Source organism: Ambystoma mexicanum, chromosome 7p, assembly GCF_040938575.1.
Source record: "Ambystoma mexicanum isolate Mex_15411 chromosome 7p, UKY_AmexF1_1, whole genome shotgun sequence".
NCBI lineage: Eukaryota > Metazoa > Chordata > Amphibia > Caudata > Ambystomatidae > Ambystoma > Ambystoma mexicanum.
The window spans coordinates 878425158-878443669 of NC_090939.1; the positions used below are offsets into that span (position 1 = coordinate 878425158).

Below are 18512 nucleotides of genomic sequence, written 5' to 3' on the forward strand. Positions count from 1 at the left end.
TAGCTCACACAAGAAAAGGTATTTTAAACCTTATGAGAAATCTAAGGATTTCTCAGTGACACTGCACTGAAGGTGCTGTGTGTCACCTTACAAAAAGCAGATGCCTATGGAAATTGTCAGACTCTCAAAACAATGAAAACGCATAATCCAATTCAGGTCAAAACACATGAGGGAGTGGGAAAAAGGTCTCACTCACTTCAGGGTTAAAATTAAAAAGTCCTACAGTTCAGCAAAAGAGCTGGGGGTCTCTAAGGTAGAAGGGAATTACCACAGACTTGAGAATTCTCCCCGACATGACTACACCAATATATGCCAGTATTCACATGTACTCCTTCACACAGTATTCATGTTTGCTTTGCGCAAAATCCAATAAACAACCATAACCTAAAAAAGTACCTCCAGGATAAAAAAATTATTTCAAAAAAAGAAAATAACCACAATTTTTTTTTTTTTTTTTTAAAGAAGCAGCAATAAACAAAGGGAACCACAAGGTCCCATCAACCGAGGCCTCTAATACCCACAACCTATCAAATACAACCAACAAACCACAAACAGCAAAGACTAAACCCAAAAGACCAGGAAAAACACCAATCGAAAGAGAACACCCACAGCCAGAAAAGACAACAGAAATATGAAGAAATCCCAAAACACTCAGGAAGGCACCGACCAGCATGATTCCACAACTCAAAAAACTCGACAAACATATGAGATGGCCCAAGGACACATACAAATTACAGAGCAAAGACAGACTACAATGCTCGCTACCTGTCCACAAACGACAATGTGGTAAACAAACAGCACAGCAACAACAAACCGACAGCCAACAAGCGTCATGAATACAGACCCAACCAGGATACCAAACGGAACATGACAACTAATAAACCATCCCAACCCGGTCTCCACCATGGACAATACCCGAACCAGAACAAGAACAAATTGGAATCCATCACACTCTATAACCCATCTATCACCAAGACTGGATCAGATGGGTCCCACCATATCAGTCTGCTCGACAAAGACTGACAAGGAACCACCCCACCCAAAAGACTCAACTGGGAAAAACCCACCTGGACCGGAAACCCAACCAACAACACACTGGTCAGAACAAACAAAATACTACCAACAACATGAAAGGCAAATCAAGCAAAACTACACTGCAGCCTCCTCGACGTTAGATCCATAGCAAACAATCAATTACCTCCTAAGCGAAGGAGGCACACACATGCTCTTCCTTACAGAAATCTGGCTATCGGACAACTATAAAGCCATCGCGAACGAAGCAATACCCGACAATTATAAATTAATACACGCCAACAGAGAAAACCGAAGAGAAGGCGGAATCGCAACTATACACAAAAAACACACCCGAGCATCTCGAATCATCATAACCAATGCAGAAGACTATGAATCCCTCCTAATCAAGATAGAACTCAATGACCATTCCAACATAGTATTCCTCCTGATCTACAGACCACCTTCTTACAACCCCAACTTTGCAACAAAACTAGCGGACAAGGCCGCCATGCTATGAACCCACCACAACAACCTAGGCGAAAGAGATCCCACTGACACAAACAGATACAACAGAAGACACACTCAACAATGGGATCACCAACGCCCTTGACTAATTAGCACCAGCTAAAACATTCAAAGCAACACCAAAAAAACAGGCAGCAAAATAGTTCACAGAAGAACTGAAAAAATAGCAGCAAAATGGACACAAAATGGAGAGAACAATACACTAGGCAAGACCAAAAGAAAATACCAGACAACTCAAACTGTACAAAGTAACAGTCCAAAAAGCAAAAAAAATAAAAAATACTCTACTACGCCACAAGAATAGAATCGTCAAGCAATTCACAGAAAGAACTCTTCAAAATCAGAGACTTTTTTAAAAAAAAACTCTTCCTGCAAAAATTCCATCACCCCGAAACAAACACTTTGAGACTAAATCACCAAACACCTGAGAGCAAAAATAGACAATACAGCAGACCATCAACCTAGACGGGCAAATACAACCACTGGACACAAGAGACCAGAAGAAACACAGATGAAAACAAAACTCATCTACCTAGAACCAATCGCGCGCCACACTGATCAAGGACACCAACCTTGCAGGATCTCCAAGGGACTCCTGCCTCCCAGACGTTTTTTAAAGGAATCCTCAACCTCAGAACCCCAGCGACACGCTTTCGGGACCTAATGAATGTATCACTCAAAAGAGGAATAGTACCGTCCTCCTTCAAAATCAGCATACATCAAACCACTGATAATAAAAAAAGGTCAGAATTCCTAACAAACTGAACTGAAAGAATCTACCTTCCACCGTTCACCTCAAACACCAAAAATATATCCTGCAGAGTCCCACAGGGTTCCAGCCTCTCCCCTCTACTTTTCAACATCTACATGTGCCCACTGATGAAAATCATTCAATTCTACGGACTTACCGCCTACAACTACACAGACGACACAACTGATTGTGAAAACACAGGAACAAAATAACAACCCTCAACAACTGCCTCACAGACATGGATGACAACAAACAACCTCAAACTGAACTGCGCAAAAATGGAAATAACTCACCCGCAGGGTTCGACAGAGGGAACCCACAATTGGGCTGGCCAATTGGTATGGGAACGCAACCAGAGACTACCAATGTAGTAAACAACCTAGGAATACTCATGGACAACGGACTATCACAGTACTGCAAGTCAACGCAATCGCCAAAAAAATGCTTCTTCCTTCTACAACTACTCAGGTCCCTGATACTCACAAGAATTACCTACGCTAACCGCCTCTACCTAGGAATGCCAGAAAGACTCACCAAGAAACCCCAAGGGTGTAAAGTACAGCAGCCAGGATCCTACGAAGACTAAACAGAAGAGACCACATCACTCCAGCACTGAAAACACTACACTGGTAACCAGTAAAAAAAGTGCATCAAATTCAAAGCACTCTGCATTGCCCTCAAAGCATTGCAGAGACAAGAAATGGATTTCCTCAAAGACAAGATTAGCCATTATCGCCCAGGAAGGGAACTTAAATCCAGCAACGACCTACAAATAGAGGCAAAACACCACGAAAAAGGAAATTCATCGGAACAGCGTTCTCAAGTCTAATTGCTAACATCTAGAACAACATGCCCAAAGTAATTAGAACCACAGAAGTCCACATCACCTTCTGGAAACTGCTCAAACCCTGGCTATTCAGCAGAAAATGACAACCTAGAAGGGACACCAGCAACAACAACACCGCAGACAAAACAACTAGAGAGGAGACGAGAGGGGCCTAAGAACAAGAATCTAGCTAAATACCATTAAGCGGCATCTAACTCTTCTATATGGAGTTATGCAAATGATCCATTACCTATCCAACAAACAGGATTCGAAAGAATCATAGCACTCATATAGTGATGCTAAAATATATTATTTCAGATACATTAGATTAAAAAAATACACCAAATTGTATGCCTGTTATATTGACTACTGAAGGGCGTTCAACTGCATCAACAGGGAAAGACTATGGAAGAAATTATCTGATAACAAGTTATGCCCTACGATCTCATATTGTCTGTGCGAAATGCACAGAGAAACCACTGCGATAATTTGTCTGGTCAAAGGTAAAAAAAATGTCTCCAGAAATTAAAACTAACATTGGTCTCAAGCAGGGCTGCGTAACCTCCTACAACTACACAACTTCGATGTGGCAGACCTCTGGGATAGATTCATCTGTATAAATTATTCCCCCCTAAAGTAGGGGGGTTTGGAATAAATTGTCTCATATATGCCGATGATACCATTTTATCAGACAAAACCCAATGTGGGCTGCAGATGATGCTTGACATTCTACATCAGCATTCTAAACAAAATAATTTAAGTATAAATAAAACGAAGGTAATGGTTTTTGGGGGTGCAAAAAGGAAAGAAGAAAATTTAAATGGAAGATCAATGATAACATCCTAGAGGTAGTAGATATATACCCTTCTTTGGGGATACCCATTATGAACCAACCCCCCGTAGTGATTTCTACCTTGAGATGGTTGAGACCAAAGTTTTAAAAAAATTGAATGTCATGAAAAGGTATATGACTAATAAGGTAGGCACTCCACTGAAGGCTATTTAGAAATATACAAGAGATGCATTACCCCCGGAGCTCTATATGCGCTGGAATCGGTGGGAGCCAGAGATATGGAAAATCTAGGAAAATTAGAGGGTAAAATATGGAAACCCTCACTGGGGCTCCTGAGATCGACCCCTATTGAAGCAATACGTTGCGAACTGGGCTTGGTCTCTCTCAAAATGCTCTGGAAAATAAGATATTACAAACTTACATGTGGAATCTGTTGGGGGATGGGGGGAGGGAGAGAACCTCTTGGGATTTATTGGTAAAAGCGTGCATATGCGAGACAAATTGAATACATATCCGACCAATCTAAAAGAGGTTACTCTCTCTTTCATTATGGAAATTAACATGAAAGAAAATCCCCACTACTATGGAAGATATGAATCCGTCTTTCAATAACCTCAAAAAGAAAGCTTTTGAGTGGGAAATATGTTCTAATCTGTTCTATCTTGCCAAAATGAAACAGTATTGATGCACTTCAAGGTAGAAAACCTATATTCCTAGATGCTATTTGCTCAAAACTGGTAATAGAAAATCACTAGCCAATGGAAAGGCACCTGGCTCAGACGGTCTGGGGATTGAATTATATAAGGAACTTAGTGAGGAACTTGCCCCGATATTACTGTCTGTATGGGAAGAGGCCATAGAGGTAGGGACACTTCCAACGTCCATGAGAGAAGCAATCATCACAGTACTCCCTAAACCCAGGAGACCCCCAAATGAGATGTCCGCGTACCGACCCCTTTCCCTTATATGACGCTAAAGTATTTGCAAAGATTCTGGCCACCAGACTCCTGCCTCACATGCCATTATTGATACACCCGGACCAATGCGGATTTATCCCCAATAGATCGACGGCACTCAATCTGTGTAAGCTATTTGGGGTCATGGCCCAGATCAAACTGGAGGCGCAGGCAGTGGCTGTGTCTCTGGATGCTGAAAAAGCATTTGATTCCGTGTCATGGGCGTATCTATTCATGGTGCTTGAGAAATTTGGGCTGGGTCCATACTTCCTGAAATGTGTCAAGGTACTATACACTAACCCGGGAGCTAGGGTATTGACTAACCGCACCATGTCAGAATGGTTTGAGCTGGGGAGGGGTACGAGGCAGGGTTGCCCGTTCTCCCCCATATTATTTGCCCTGACAGTGGAACCGGCTGCGGCAGCAATTAGAGAACATCAGGGACAGAGGGGCATATGGATGGCGGGCCTGACCCAATCGATATCCCTGTATGCAGATGATGCACTGATATACATCCGGGAGCCGGACATACATCTGGGTCCAGCTATGGAGGCAATGCACAAATTCACAGAATATTCGGGATATAAAACTAACCGTTCTAAATCCGAAATGTTTCCTTTGACCCCGGCTACTAGATGTCCAAACAACACACACGGCCTGCAGTGGTCCCCGGACAAGATAAGGTACCTGGGGGTTATTGTCTCGGGAGACAGAACATCCCTACTTTTGAATAACCACGAATCTCTACTGAATACGATTGCTACTAAACTCCGCTTCTGGGCTAAACTTCCTATTTCACTTATTGGTCGGGTAGCTATACTAAAAATGGTCATTCTCCTAAACTGCTGTACATATTTACTAATATCCCGATCTGGCCTGGCAGGCGGTTCTTCGATACTCTTAGATCTATGGCGGTGGAATTTGTCTGGTGTGGGGGGGCTGCCAGGATGAAATGGGAAAAAATGGTGGAGCCATATAGCAAAAGGAGGCATAGCAGCTCCGGATTTTGAACTATATTATCTAGTTGCACAGGCCCAGTTCGTTAAACACTGGTATGATGAGAGGGACACCTCACCCCACATCTACCTAGAAAAACATGCAGCACGCCCGACTGATATAAGGTCGGTCATCTTTGAAAGAAAACACAGGGATGAATGCCCATTCGATCCAGTTAGCACAACAGCTCAGGCATGGTTCAAACTTTACTGTAGGCTTGGGGTGGAGACATCTTACTATGCTGAGGCCCGTTCTGGAACTTCCCCGGCATAGCACTCACATATGATCCAGATATAAAACACATATGGGACCCGGAGGAGGAATTTAAAATCAGAGACATATTCCCCAATGGTAAATTCATAACATTAGAGGAATTTAAAACAGGGATGGGAAATTACCAAGTGATGGTATTGCAATATTATAGAATGAGAATGGCTTTTAAGGCCAGGTGGCCAATGTTCCCAGATGAACCCCCACCGCACCCATGCCTGATGACCCTATCCACCCTGTCGGGAACAAGTGACTCGGGGCTATATGCGGCTGTGCAGGCTAACACTCCAACTGTAAATGTAATAAAGGCCTCCTGGGAGGCAGATCTGGGTGAAAATATAAATGATGGAACCTGGGTGAGGTACTGTGAACTGACCAAGAAGGTATCCATGAATGCGGGCCTCAGACTGATCCAATTTAAGATGTTGAACAAACTGCACTATACCCCCAAGAGTCCCGGTAGGCGTCAGAAATGTGGGGCAGAGCAAGCTGATTTGATACACATGTATTGGAGCTGTCCTCATGTGCATGTATTCTGGGGCAAGGTAGCAAACATTTTGGAGGAAGTAACTCAGATACCGGCAGACCTCACACCACAAAAATATTTGTTTGGGGATATTAGTAAACAGTCGGAGGTAACGAGAAGGCTCTTCAATATTGCATGCGTAGTGGCAAAAAAGTGCATTCTGCAAAAATGGAAGAGTGCACAGGCAACGCAAGTGAGCCACTTCCTTAAGGAATTGATGTATGTAAATGAATGTGAAGAACATTATGTAATGTCACTCCGAAATTCATGTAAACCGAAGGACATATGGGCCCCGTTTAGAATATATCTATGCGAAGCCCGGCAGGACCCATTGAAGCGTCCAATAAGTAATACTGTTCATTCTGTTGTATAACTGAACTGAATGTTGCTGTTCTAGAGGTATGTGATATGTGATGTTGTTGCAATGTTATGTACCGCGAGCATTAAATAAAGTTTAAAAAGAAAAAAACTGGTAATAGAAGCCGGATACGATTTATTTTGCTCCTTAGATTTAACATATATTGCCTTGTAGGGAATACATAGGGGCTTGGTCTGGCTTAGCAATGGAAGACAAAATGTGCAGACATTCTAAAAGGGAGATAAAGTCCACTAGACACACTCGCAGAATGTGAGAAATTGCAAGAGTGGTACAATAGAGGCTATTGTAATTTCGTGAGTCACCTAAGTATGATCTTATCTGACCTGTTTTGGTCTGCCTTACATACGGTGGAAATTATGACTTATAATTGCGGCACCTTTTATATTTTGAAAAGAGCAATTATAAATAATTCATTTTCGGAGAGGAGATGTTAGGCGCTGAATCCAGTTTGAGAATTAAATTGACGTGCTAGATTTCTGTGATGATAAAACATTTCATGTTAAATTTAAAAGTTCTATGTAAATCTACCAAGCATTATCCATGCCATGTATTCTATGTTTCATTTTATGTATTTTAATCTATAAAGTATTACTTTTATCTAGTGTATAAGGTTTTAATTAACCAATTTGCACTTTAAATAAAGGAAACATTAAAATAAACTAACCCTCTTTCCCTTCCTGCTCCTCCTACATAACTGACACCTCTACACCGGATCTTGGACTAGTCACACTCAAACATACAGAGAACCATTACTATGCTGACATTCAGAGTGAACCACCCACATAGCCCAATATCATCTAAAAGGCAACAACACACCGAGATGCCGGACTACCTTACAGCTACGACCACCTGTGTGAATCCCTCATGGACCCCATCTTACCAGTGCACAAAACCAACCCATCCTAACCACACAACACTAACACCAACGCAAAACACTACCACACACCCGAGGCACGGAATCTTACCCATACGTTTACAATGCGTGAGGCTGCTCACAAGTGACCACATGCAAAACACTCACAGACGCCAGTTTCTCCTAGTTCTGAACCTATCCTCTCACCCTTTTCCCCCCACTAATCCCCCGTCTCACTTTTTTGCAGATCCACATGAGCGCCTGGAGACTAATGCCAGTAATCATATTATAAGAAAACATGCCCACCATGGCTCTGTCTCACACTCCTGTTGGCTTTGCCTTTGGAAAGGTCTTGTCACAACAAGAAAACATGTCCAAACACTGCACAATGCAGGCGAGTCTAGATGCGCAATAATGCCATCATGTTTGCTTTACCATTGATACCCAGTGAGAAAGGCCATGCCACAGTAAGAAATGGCTTGAGTGGCTGCCCTAAATGCCAGTCTAGACATACAACACTACTCATCATGCTTGCTTTGTCATAGAATCCAAGAAAAAAATGTCATGCCACAGCAAAGAATGGCTATACTGGGTGCCCCAAAATGCCAGTGCAGCCACATAAAAGCACATATCCTTTCGAACAAAGAAAAAAAAAACAGCATGTTGTACTGGCATCTATGATGGATACTCATTAAAAAGTGCATCGCGATTGGAATTCTAAGATAGCCACCGAGGGGAGAGCAGTGTGATCATGGAGCTCCCCCCTCACCCCAGGCCAGAGACAAGCTGGAAGAGGCGGGTGTGCGGCCTCTGTCCCCGCTGTGACAGAGGTGCGGGGGCACTGCGCCGACAGCCAGCGCAGGCCAAGCCGAGAGATACGCTCGCAGACCGCGAGCAAGAAGAACCACTCAGGGAGACCCAGGACGGCTAAGGATCCAGTGCGGCTGCAAGGCGGGGTGGTGGAAAGCAGCCGCTGTCGGACGGCTGAGGAGCCCATCAGGAAGGAGCTACCGGCGATATTGGAGGCCCAAAAGGGGGTGAATTTGTGGAGCAAGGGCTCCCTTGCGGGCGAGCAGCAGCGGGAAGATCGAGTCGGGACTGAGCCGCCCCGGCAAAGCAGCGTCTCAGAGAGATCAGGAGGACCCAGAGGGGCCAAACCTGTAGCCCGCTGCTGAGAGCTGTGGAGAAGAGCACCCGGAGCGGTGAAAAGGCCCGGGAGGGGCCGCACAACCAAGAGGCAGGAAGGCGGTGACCCTGAGGGGCTCGACTCTCCCTTGCGCCCCCCCCCCACTTGGGAGGAGAACCATCACAAGTCACATTGCGCCCTGGCCCAAGGAAAGGGTGCAAGTAGGCAGAGGCTGGCCAGTGCAGGCAGTGATCACCAGCTTTGAGCAGAGTGACAGAGGTGTGGGGAAGCGTGGCAGGAGGGCACCTGCCCAAGCGGTGGCGTTATAGCCGGTGCGGCTGGAGGCCCATTTATAAATTTTTTGATTTTGTAACTGCATATAGTTCCTCAGCCAGCACACCCCCATCCAGAAGCACAGCAAGGGAGAAAGAGGCGCACCACGCATAGAAGACAGTGATCGGTGGGGTCACAGCCTCCCCTGGCCAATCATGAGGCCGAATAGAGGCCTAAAGAGTCCATCTACATCCGTGGTGGGCAAGGAAGAAGCGAGATGCCATTTGGTTGGGCTCAGGGCAGAGTGATCCTGGCACCAAGGCCAGGAGGAGGGTCCTTTGAAACGCGAGGAGGACAAACAGTGGCTCAACTGCGCACAGTTAGAGGGGAGTTCCAACCCCCCTGCACAGTCAAGGGCGGACCCACAAAGCGGCGGAGGGAGGAGGTTCCTACGCTCTGAGAAACTGTCCAGAAGAGGTCGAAAGGAAGCAAAATAATATCAGGGAGAATGGGGAAGAGCCCTGCCCGCCTCATCAGACCTGCCTACGCACTATGTCCAAAAACAAGGGGAAGGACATGCAAGCTGCCCCCAAGTCTGTGAAGAAACCACAGGAGAGCAGTCTGCAGAGACTGGCGCAGAGAAAGCGAGGTACCGGCTGGGAGAGATCAGGGGCCCGGGCAGGAGAGGATGGGGGGCACTGGCAGACCCTGCAAAAGATTAAGTGGCCACCCAGGAGGTCCTTCGCCAATGCTTTCAGGATTTTGGGGACAAGATAGCGAACACCATTCCGTCGCAGTTGAGCATTATGCGAGCGGGACTGTCCCAATAAGCGATGGGGGACATAACAAAACTGGAGCTGGAGACAGTACACGTCTGCAATCATTAGCCCGTGCAGGTATTTCTATCAGGGCAGTTTCTAGTCCATTTGGTAACCAGGGGAAAACACTAGAAAGTGCCCACGCCCGCATGCCACTCCCAAACTACACTGTTAAGTAACTCATGCCCAAGGTCAATAAATCACTGCTTAACAAATGAAATCGGTTTTATTACATCATGATTCAAGAACTTTATAGTAATTCCTCAGACAAAGCAGAGTATACAAACAGGATATAGTACTTTTAAAAGTTTTCTGTCAATTTTTTGTCTATGTTAAGGGCACTCCTTGACTTTGCTGCTACGAAAGCATTCGTCGGCCACTGTGGAGCGCAAGTATGTCTATCAGTTTCAATTTACTAAAGCTCCTCTCACCACTTACCACTGTAATTGCTAGTAAGAGCCTTGTGGCAACCCACACATTTGGAAACAACCAATGTGTTTTTGTGCGATGAATGTGCTACAAAACTTGAAGAGGCATAATAGAACTCTTCTGAAGTGATGGCTGGAGATATCTCAATTCCTCGGCCAACTGGGAACCATCTATATCAGATTCTGGTGCACTATCACCACCCTTTGCTAACAATTGCTCCAGGTGCTTGCACAGTTGTTATCAGTTCTTCTTTTCCAGGCAAGAGCTTTATGTTGTACATGAAACCCCAGCTTGTTGTAATATTGTGCGCAGACAACTGGGAAAAGTGCCTTTCAAGCGAAGTAGTTCTGCGTCCCTCAGGGTATAAAATACGGTTACTGGGGTCTCGTCTTGAGTCTCATACGCAAACATTTTCTTTTTTTTTCCTATGCCGTTCAGTTGCCTTAAAAGTAGGGTGCCTTAAAGGCAGGGCTCTCTCTTTTGCTGTTGTTACAGCAGACTCAAAACCAACACTCTTACAAGTTTTGACTAAGGCAATGCAGTTCTTAAGCAGGTCATTGCAGGCTGGCAAATCAATTTGTTTGGACTGCATGGATTTGCTTACAATGTTCATCTGAAATAGGTCATACCTCACAACTTAGTACAAATAAAACTGAAATCTTCCAAGTGTAAAGCAAGAGACTTAGCCTAAGAGGACAATGTTGGGTCATCGACTTTTTCTTCAATGCTCATGAGTGCTGTGTGTATCTCAACAAATTGATACTGCACTGCATTCAAGCTTTCAATTCTTTATTCTCATCATGTTTCACAGACCTTTTTCCAAGGAAAGATTTTTTACATGCTCACTGAGAATGTTCCAGCATTGAAGCTGCAAACAAATTATAGAGTCTCTGAAGTACACCATAAAGACAAACAGATTTCACAGATGATTTGGAAGCATTGCCAGCCACCAAATTTAAACTGTGGCAGCCACATGGGTTAAAACAAAAAAAAGAATGCATGGGGGTATTGCTCGAAAACTAGCGCTTGGACTCCTTTGTTTACCCCAATCATGTTTGCACCATTATCATACCCCTGACCACGGCAGTTGTCCATCTCTAGACGACATTTCACAGAAATGTCTTTGCCTGTAATATTCACAATTCCTACAGTGTAAGACAGTTGCTTGGTGTGGCTGATATCTGTGGTACAAAATATTTTGCAACCTTCACCATTTCATTCTTTTCTTGAGACCCCATTAAACTAACTAGTTTGTTGTGAATGACATTTCCGCAATAGTGACTGTGGATCTCTTGTGAGGTCACTCGATGCAAATGATCCATCATGATCGGAACAAGTTCCCCTAGTAGTGCAACAAGGCATAAGAAATGTCCATTGTTGGAGTAAATAACTTGTTTGAAGAGCCACGAAACGCCAAATTATTTTGGGACAGAAAGACAACAACTGACATATTTCTTTCAAGCACAGCCCGCCAACTCTTGGTCTCCGTCTGCATTTGATCTTGCATGAGAGAATCAATAGCAACATGACCTGTGAGGCACCTTTCAGCATCCACCCACTTGCCATTGGATTTGGCATGTTCAGGAGACCCTTAGTGCATTTTCAAATAGTTACCAATATGCTTCCAGTTATTAATGCCATCACTACCAAGTTTGGATTTTGGCATTGGGTCAAAAAGCATACAGCAAAATCAGTCAAAACCGAATATTGCAGCCATGGCGTGGAGACTGTTTCTTTGTTAGGTAAAACCATGAGCCCATATCAAGAAGAAAAGTGCCTATTTTTGTCATCCTTTGGGTATGAATAACTAGGAGGTGGCATAGCCTGTGGCCCTCCCATTGCAATTTGAACACGCACAAGTCCAGACATTGATTTAGGCCATAACGAAATGTCTTCAAACCAACACGTTTTAGTGCCTCGTTACTGTTGGTCATCATCGCCCTCTAGTGTTTGGGTTCTTGAGGCCTCTACTCATGGAACTTGTGGCATGACTATAGGCAGTACTGTTTCCTCAGGAATGCCCGTTGCCTGGCCTTGGGGGGGGCGCTTATCTCCTTCTTTTGAAGAATGAAGACAGTACATTGGCACTTTGATACCTTGTGCCACTTTTTTCTCTTCCGGTTCTGTGCTCCCGAAGGTCTTATTGATTTCGACATTGCCAGTACGTTCAAATACCTGAAGTAAAAGAAAGCCAGAAAATATTTCCCAATTATAACATGTTGCAATATCCTTGCTAGGACTAATCCAAACTCCCCCAAAACGTTTTTTTTTAAGTCTTTTCAGTTTAAATGTTGCACTGATTGCGAAGCAAAATAGTGGTAAGGAGGCTCCATTCTAAAGGTGCGGAGTTCAAAGTGGGCCAAATTTGGAGAGGCTACATCATGGCCGTACCTATTGGAACAAAACTTTTCTAGCATTTGGACAAATACGATGTATGCCAATTCCTACTACTGGCTGACAGGTTCCAGTTCACCATCTCACATTGCAAGTGTCAATCCCTCTCAACCAAATACGGTGCCGGTTGGGTGCTTTCAGATTGTTCAATTTGTGCGGAAAAGGAAAGGGCAGAAGGTCTCAATCACAGCCGCTTACTAATTTCACATAGCCATAAATCATCCTACTTATCTACAGCACAGATGCCAGCCTCCAGGTCAAATAGGCAGGCGCATCTGACCAGAAACTCAATCGATCTAATACAATAATTCTCAACTGAATGTTCTTTGTTTTAAACATTAAGAAAGCAAAAACAATACAGGAGGTGAGGAACCAGACCACCACATGAGCACTGGCGATCTTCGTCACGAGGCCAGATTGAAGCAAGTGGCATGAAGGTAAATAAAAAGCAGGGTGTGGCCTGAGGGTAAGAGCATCCCTCACATCACCTAGAACCAACTTCCCAAATAGGCTGAAGGTCACTACAGCCTGACTACTGGGACATCTATGAGCGTTCACTTTTCACCCTGCTCTGCGCCAAAGGAAAGTACTAGTCAGCAAACAACTCTTCTGACGAAACACCAAAAGGAGGCATTCAGATGATGTGAGCATGGAGGGCTGGACTCCACTTCACAGAGTCCTCCTGCAGCCCTGGACCTTAGCCAATTTGCACATCCCAGTGTGTATTTCACAGCAAGTGTGATAAAGCAGTCTCTATCCAGTCTAGTCTGGTCATAGTGCTCTCTCCCAGTTACATTGCAACTCCTGCGAGTCACATCTGCCCCTACCCTCAGCTTTCTTCCATCTCACTCTTGCCCTTTAACCGCCCATTGCTTCCATTTCTCACATGCAATCTGTTGTAATCTATGGTTGTAGTCTATCATTACAATGGTGTGTAATGCGCGCGCCTATAGCAATGCAATCTATAACTTAGATGACGTGTGTGTGTGTGTGTGTGTTCTAAGGGAGTCAGTTGGTGAGTGCCCGCTGGGTGAGAAGCCAGTGTCTGTTCTACGTGTCAACTTGTACTTGGAGACATTAAAGTCTTCCAAGCAACTTACTTGAGCGCGGACCTACCTTATTACACAATCTCTGCCCCATTTTGCTTCCCATATAGGGCCTATATTTTCCTCTTTCGTTCCCCCTTTCTTAATCTCGCATTCCTCACCTTTTCCTTAACCATCTCGTTTTCCGTCCCACTTTAATCTCTTTCACTCTGTCTACATGGCCGTCCTTATTTGAGTCTTAAACCTGCTGGGCATAATCTCTTACAGCGAAAGACACCTTACTTTGGTCACTTATTAAATGGCAGAAACCCTTTTAAATAGAAGTGGAACCCATTCACTATACCATCCGTTCATCGCACATGGCCTGCAGGGGCCTGTGTAGAATTTTTCAAAGTAATTCAACCCACAGGACAGGATCTCAAGTAGTCCAATTTCTGAACTGAACTAATAAAACTCATATCAGATTGCATTCTGGTACTTGTAGGTTTGTTTATATAACCTTTATAGGAACGCAAAGCAAAACGCATAAAGATGGCATCTCCCTGTAAAAGTGGATTAGAGAGTGCTTCTTCTGCCTATTTTAAATAGTGAAAAAAATCATGTGACAAAAAGTGGGCATTGGTCTCACTGCATTACTAGGGGTCAAATATGTATTATTTTGTATGCATGCAAGGGGGCTCACCCCATAGGGCCAGTTACACATGCAAGTAAACCTCCAGAACCTTTCTGCCCATCATCCTTGTTGATGAAAGGAGTAACATTTTTCTGTTCTAAACAATGAAATAAAGATATACCATCAAAACTCAAACTCAAATCTTGTCCGTGGGACCGAGCAAAAGCAAACAAGCCGTCTCATCAAATATATTCCCCTTGGTTTATGGGGAATTTTACCATAGGCCCGTGTGTACACAGCACAGCTTCACCCTGCTGAGAAATCCTAGCTGCACCACTGCAGCCAACTCAGTACAAGAAAGGACTCCCACCAGGACAAAGAACAATTTGCATGGGGATAAAACTTGAATGGAACCATGAATAAGTGTAATTAGTTTCATTTGTTCCTGCCCCGAATCATAACTCTAAACAAATGAAGTTCTCAGAAAACATTACCAAGTTTCAAACCTGTCCAATTAAAACCAACAAAGAAGAAAGGTTGCGGCTGAAAGTGCCCAGAACAGCAGCAACTTCCAATATACGCTTTCAACTCTGAGGAATGTTTCTGCCATTTAGACTTTTTTTGGGACAGAACAGAGTGAAGCTACGTTCTGCCATTTACCCTTTCAGGCGCGCGACACCTTCTAAAGGGGAAGTAGAAACACAGGTAAGGAATTGCAATATACGCACTCGATCCAACCGAGGCAGGCGTCTAACGTTGGAAAAAAATCTGGGCTAGGAAAGTGCAAAACAAAATATTCCCATTTACCAGTTCTTGTCCAGAATGCACTCTGAACTATGCAAGCTACTGTTTGAGCACCAGCCAAACGCTATGTACACAGTTTAAAGCAACATTTTCTAAAATGTCAACAGTAGCATCGGGTTATGCCTACCTTCTTTCAAAGTAGTTCTGCACTCAAGCGAGTCGGGGAAGCAATGCAGTCTTATTTCTTTGCGCACGGGTCTGGGCAGAAAGCAATTGGAGTTTCGGGGCAGGAAGCTGGGAACGGTCAAAGGCAGCCGTCTTTTTTCCTCTGTGTTGTTCCGGCTTGATTACAAAGGCGGGTGGCCACCAGGAAAGGCGCCTTTTAATGCCCCCACCTCAAGTGGCACCAAAGTTCCTCTGAGCTCCGAAACGTTACGCAAGTACTATGTGAGTGCCAGTCAGCAGCTTCCGCTACTGTGCTGCGGCTACTCTCCCCACGGCAATCGCGCCCCACACCCAGGGAAATGTTGCCCTCAAGAGACGGGGCAATTTCACCCCCTGGGGCAATTGCGCACCAGGCAATCGCCCGGGTCAAGCAACGGCCATGATTATTATATATGTAGTCACTTACACCAGAGCAGGGTCCATAGCTCTCAACCATTTATGTCGCAAAGGCGGGTGAGAGGCCCATTGAAACGAATGGGCGTGAAGTTGGCTTGGCGGGTGAGTCAGCTGTTTACAAGGCGGGTGACACCTGCCAAAAGCGTGTGAGTTGAGAGCTATGGCAGGGTCTGTATAGTAGCTGCAAAGCAGTTACTGCATCTGCGACCATTCCAGAGCCTGAAACGTATCATGCATGAGCTTCAGAGTCTACAATACCAACAACAACAGGCTGCCCTGTGTAATTTCAAAATCAGATGTTTAGAAATTCACATCCTTACAATGTTTAATTTCAAAATGTGATAAGTACAATACAACGAAGTACAGCTTCAACGTGCATTTCCAGTAGTTGCAAAAGGGCTCCTCTTAACAATATAACAAAGGGGTGAGAACGTCTAAGTTAATGGATGTTAAATGAAATGCATATAAAAATCACAAAAGCTGGACCGTACGCACTCACCTGATTCTGCCTGGAATCAGGATATGACGTTTCGTAAAGGGTAGCGTCTAATTTCCATTTGAGAAAAGGACCCTGGCAACGCTCCTCTCACATCATCACGTGCTCCGCATCACGTGCTCTGCAACGTTCACTTCGTCATCTTTTTTTTTTTTTGCAAGAGCGGGAAGGCAAGGTAACTAGGCGTGTTCTGGGATACCAAATATTTCATAACACCAGCACAAGCACGACGGAGAGGGAAGGCGAGACGTTGCAGGACTCAGCGACTCCGTTACAAAGCACATTTGCGTATAGTTAAAGTTTTCTCATGTTAATTGTTACCTTAATGCCGAGCGGGGGAAGGGGGTATTTCTGTGTATTTTGGCGATTTGTAATGTGAATCAGGGTTGAGATTTACTTAAAGGCGATTTGCCCGTGGGAAATGTGTTTTATGGAGTGGAACAGCGTGTTCCTCCCTTCTCAATGGGATTTCCACTGTACCAGTGAACAGTACAGCGAATAGTTAATTATTCTCCCCACTGGAGAAGGGAGAGTTGTAGGATTTGTTATGTGCAGCAGATGGGGATATGTGTTTTATGCAGATAGGCACATTTGAATACGAATTTCCACCATAATAGTTAAGTTATTTTTTCTCCTGCATGGGGCAGCGATTTGGCTTTCCCCAAATGGTGGGGGAGGTTATTCATTTAAAGTCCCTATGAGACCCGATAGCATGGTGCGTTTGTTTAAAAGTTTGCCGATACTTTCTAAAATACCTTTACGGCATCATGATGTCTTTCACATATTTCTGTAGTCGTCTGGATGTTTTCACGTAGGACGTATATAGGTGCTTAGGAAGAGATTCACAGAGGAAGGACCACTCCATGCCGTACACGGCACATATTTCTTTTTTTGTGTATTTATAAGGCGCTTATACATCTCAGAAGTGTTTCGAAGCGCCAGGTATATTTGGGTGCCAGTGTTTTTTTTTTCCTATTTTGATTTTGGTTGTAGCAACAGCAGATCTTTGTGTGTATTCTTCTTGGCTAGTATTATCCCCATCCAGGCTTCCCCCGCCCCCAAACAGAAGTGAGTTGTGGCTGTGCCGTGCACGCCAAGGGAATTTCAGTGCAGATGTTTTTTTCCAAATTCGGTTGCCAATAGCAAGTTCGATTATGCGCCATCTTTCTTCACCCTTATCTGCGCAATACGGCTTTCACTGTTAAACCAGCAATGCGCTCAGCTAGTTGGAAATTAAGCCCCATGTCGATTCCCATTTTTACCAAAGCTGCATGTTTGCTTCTTTTTCTGCACTGCTGCACAGGCTCACGTAGGCTTGGATGCCTCTGGGGTTGCCGAGCCCTCGAGCGCTGGAGATGATATATGTGCCTCCACCGGAGCTGGGGACGCGTGGGGTGGCAGCCGGGCCTCTGGACGAAGAGCAGTGGGCAAGGCTGACGTTCCCTTGGCATGATTTCTGTAACTTTACTGCCTTTATGAGGTCACGGGTTCTGATTTGAACATGATATGCTATGGCATTTATAAAGCACCTTTACAAAAGTGTTTCAAGGCGCGACGAGGCAAGGGAGGGAAACAGACCGAGACCACGATCTGACTAGGCCAGGTAACATTGCGATCGCGCACGGGAGGGGTGAAGGGGTAAAGTGCGAGTAGCATTGCAGGGTGTATGCCTATTGCCTAACTTTACCGCTCAGTGCTGCCAGGAAGTTCTTTGAGCTGTACTGGCCAGAGTCTGTTTGCACCACAAGATGTCTTTCTTGAATTCCACCCGCATCTCCCCCCCAGGGCATTTCTTCCTCTGTATGTCTGTATGGGAGGAATTCCTTAATTTCCCTGCGTTGTCTTACTGACTAGGTGCCTGCATGTTCATGTATACTTTGCTAGTATACAGTGAAAATGCAGACTCCTATGTCTTAGCAGCAAGATAACAACTGAGTATTTTGCATTTAAAATAGCCATACTGTAAGCAGAGGTCTTCAATCTGTGGAGCTTGTGATCCAGGACGGTGAGAAAAGAGAAAATAGTTTTTGTTTGCCTCACTTAACTGTGCATGGCGAGCCACT

At 44.6% G+C, this 18512-nt stretch overlaps 1 protein-coding gene across 2 annotated transcripts in view; it reads right to left on the reverse strand.

Annotated features, from left to right (window-relative positions):
- Window positions 1–16533, reverse strand: part of CHAMP1 (chromosome alignment maintaining phosphoprotein 1) — a 56628-nt gene extending 40095 nt beyond the window's left edge. The window contains exon 1 of one of the 2 annotated variants that reach the window (XM_069637111.1): window positions 16453–16533. The gene's annotated coding sequence lies outside the window, so the exon portion shown is untranslated. Of the gene's footprint in view, window positions 1–15519; window positions 15865–16452 lie in introns of those variants that run through there. The other variant, XM_069637112.1, reaches the window with a different exon arrangement.
- Between the last annotated feature and the right edge of the window lie 1979 nt (window positions 16534–18512).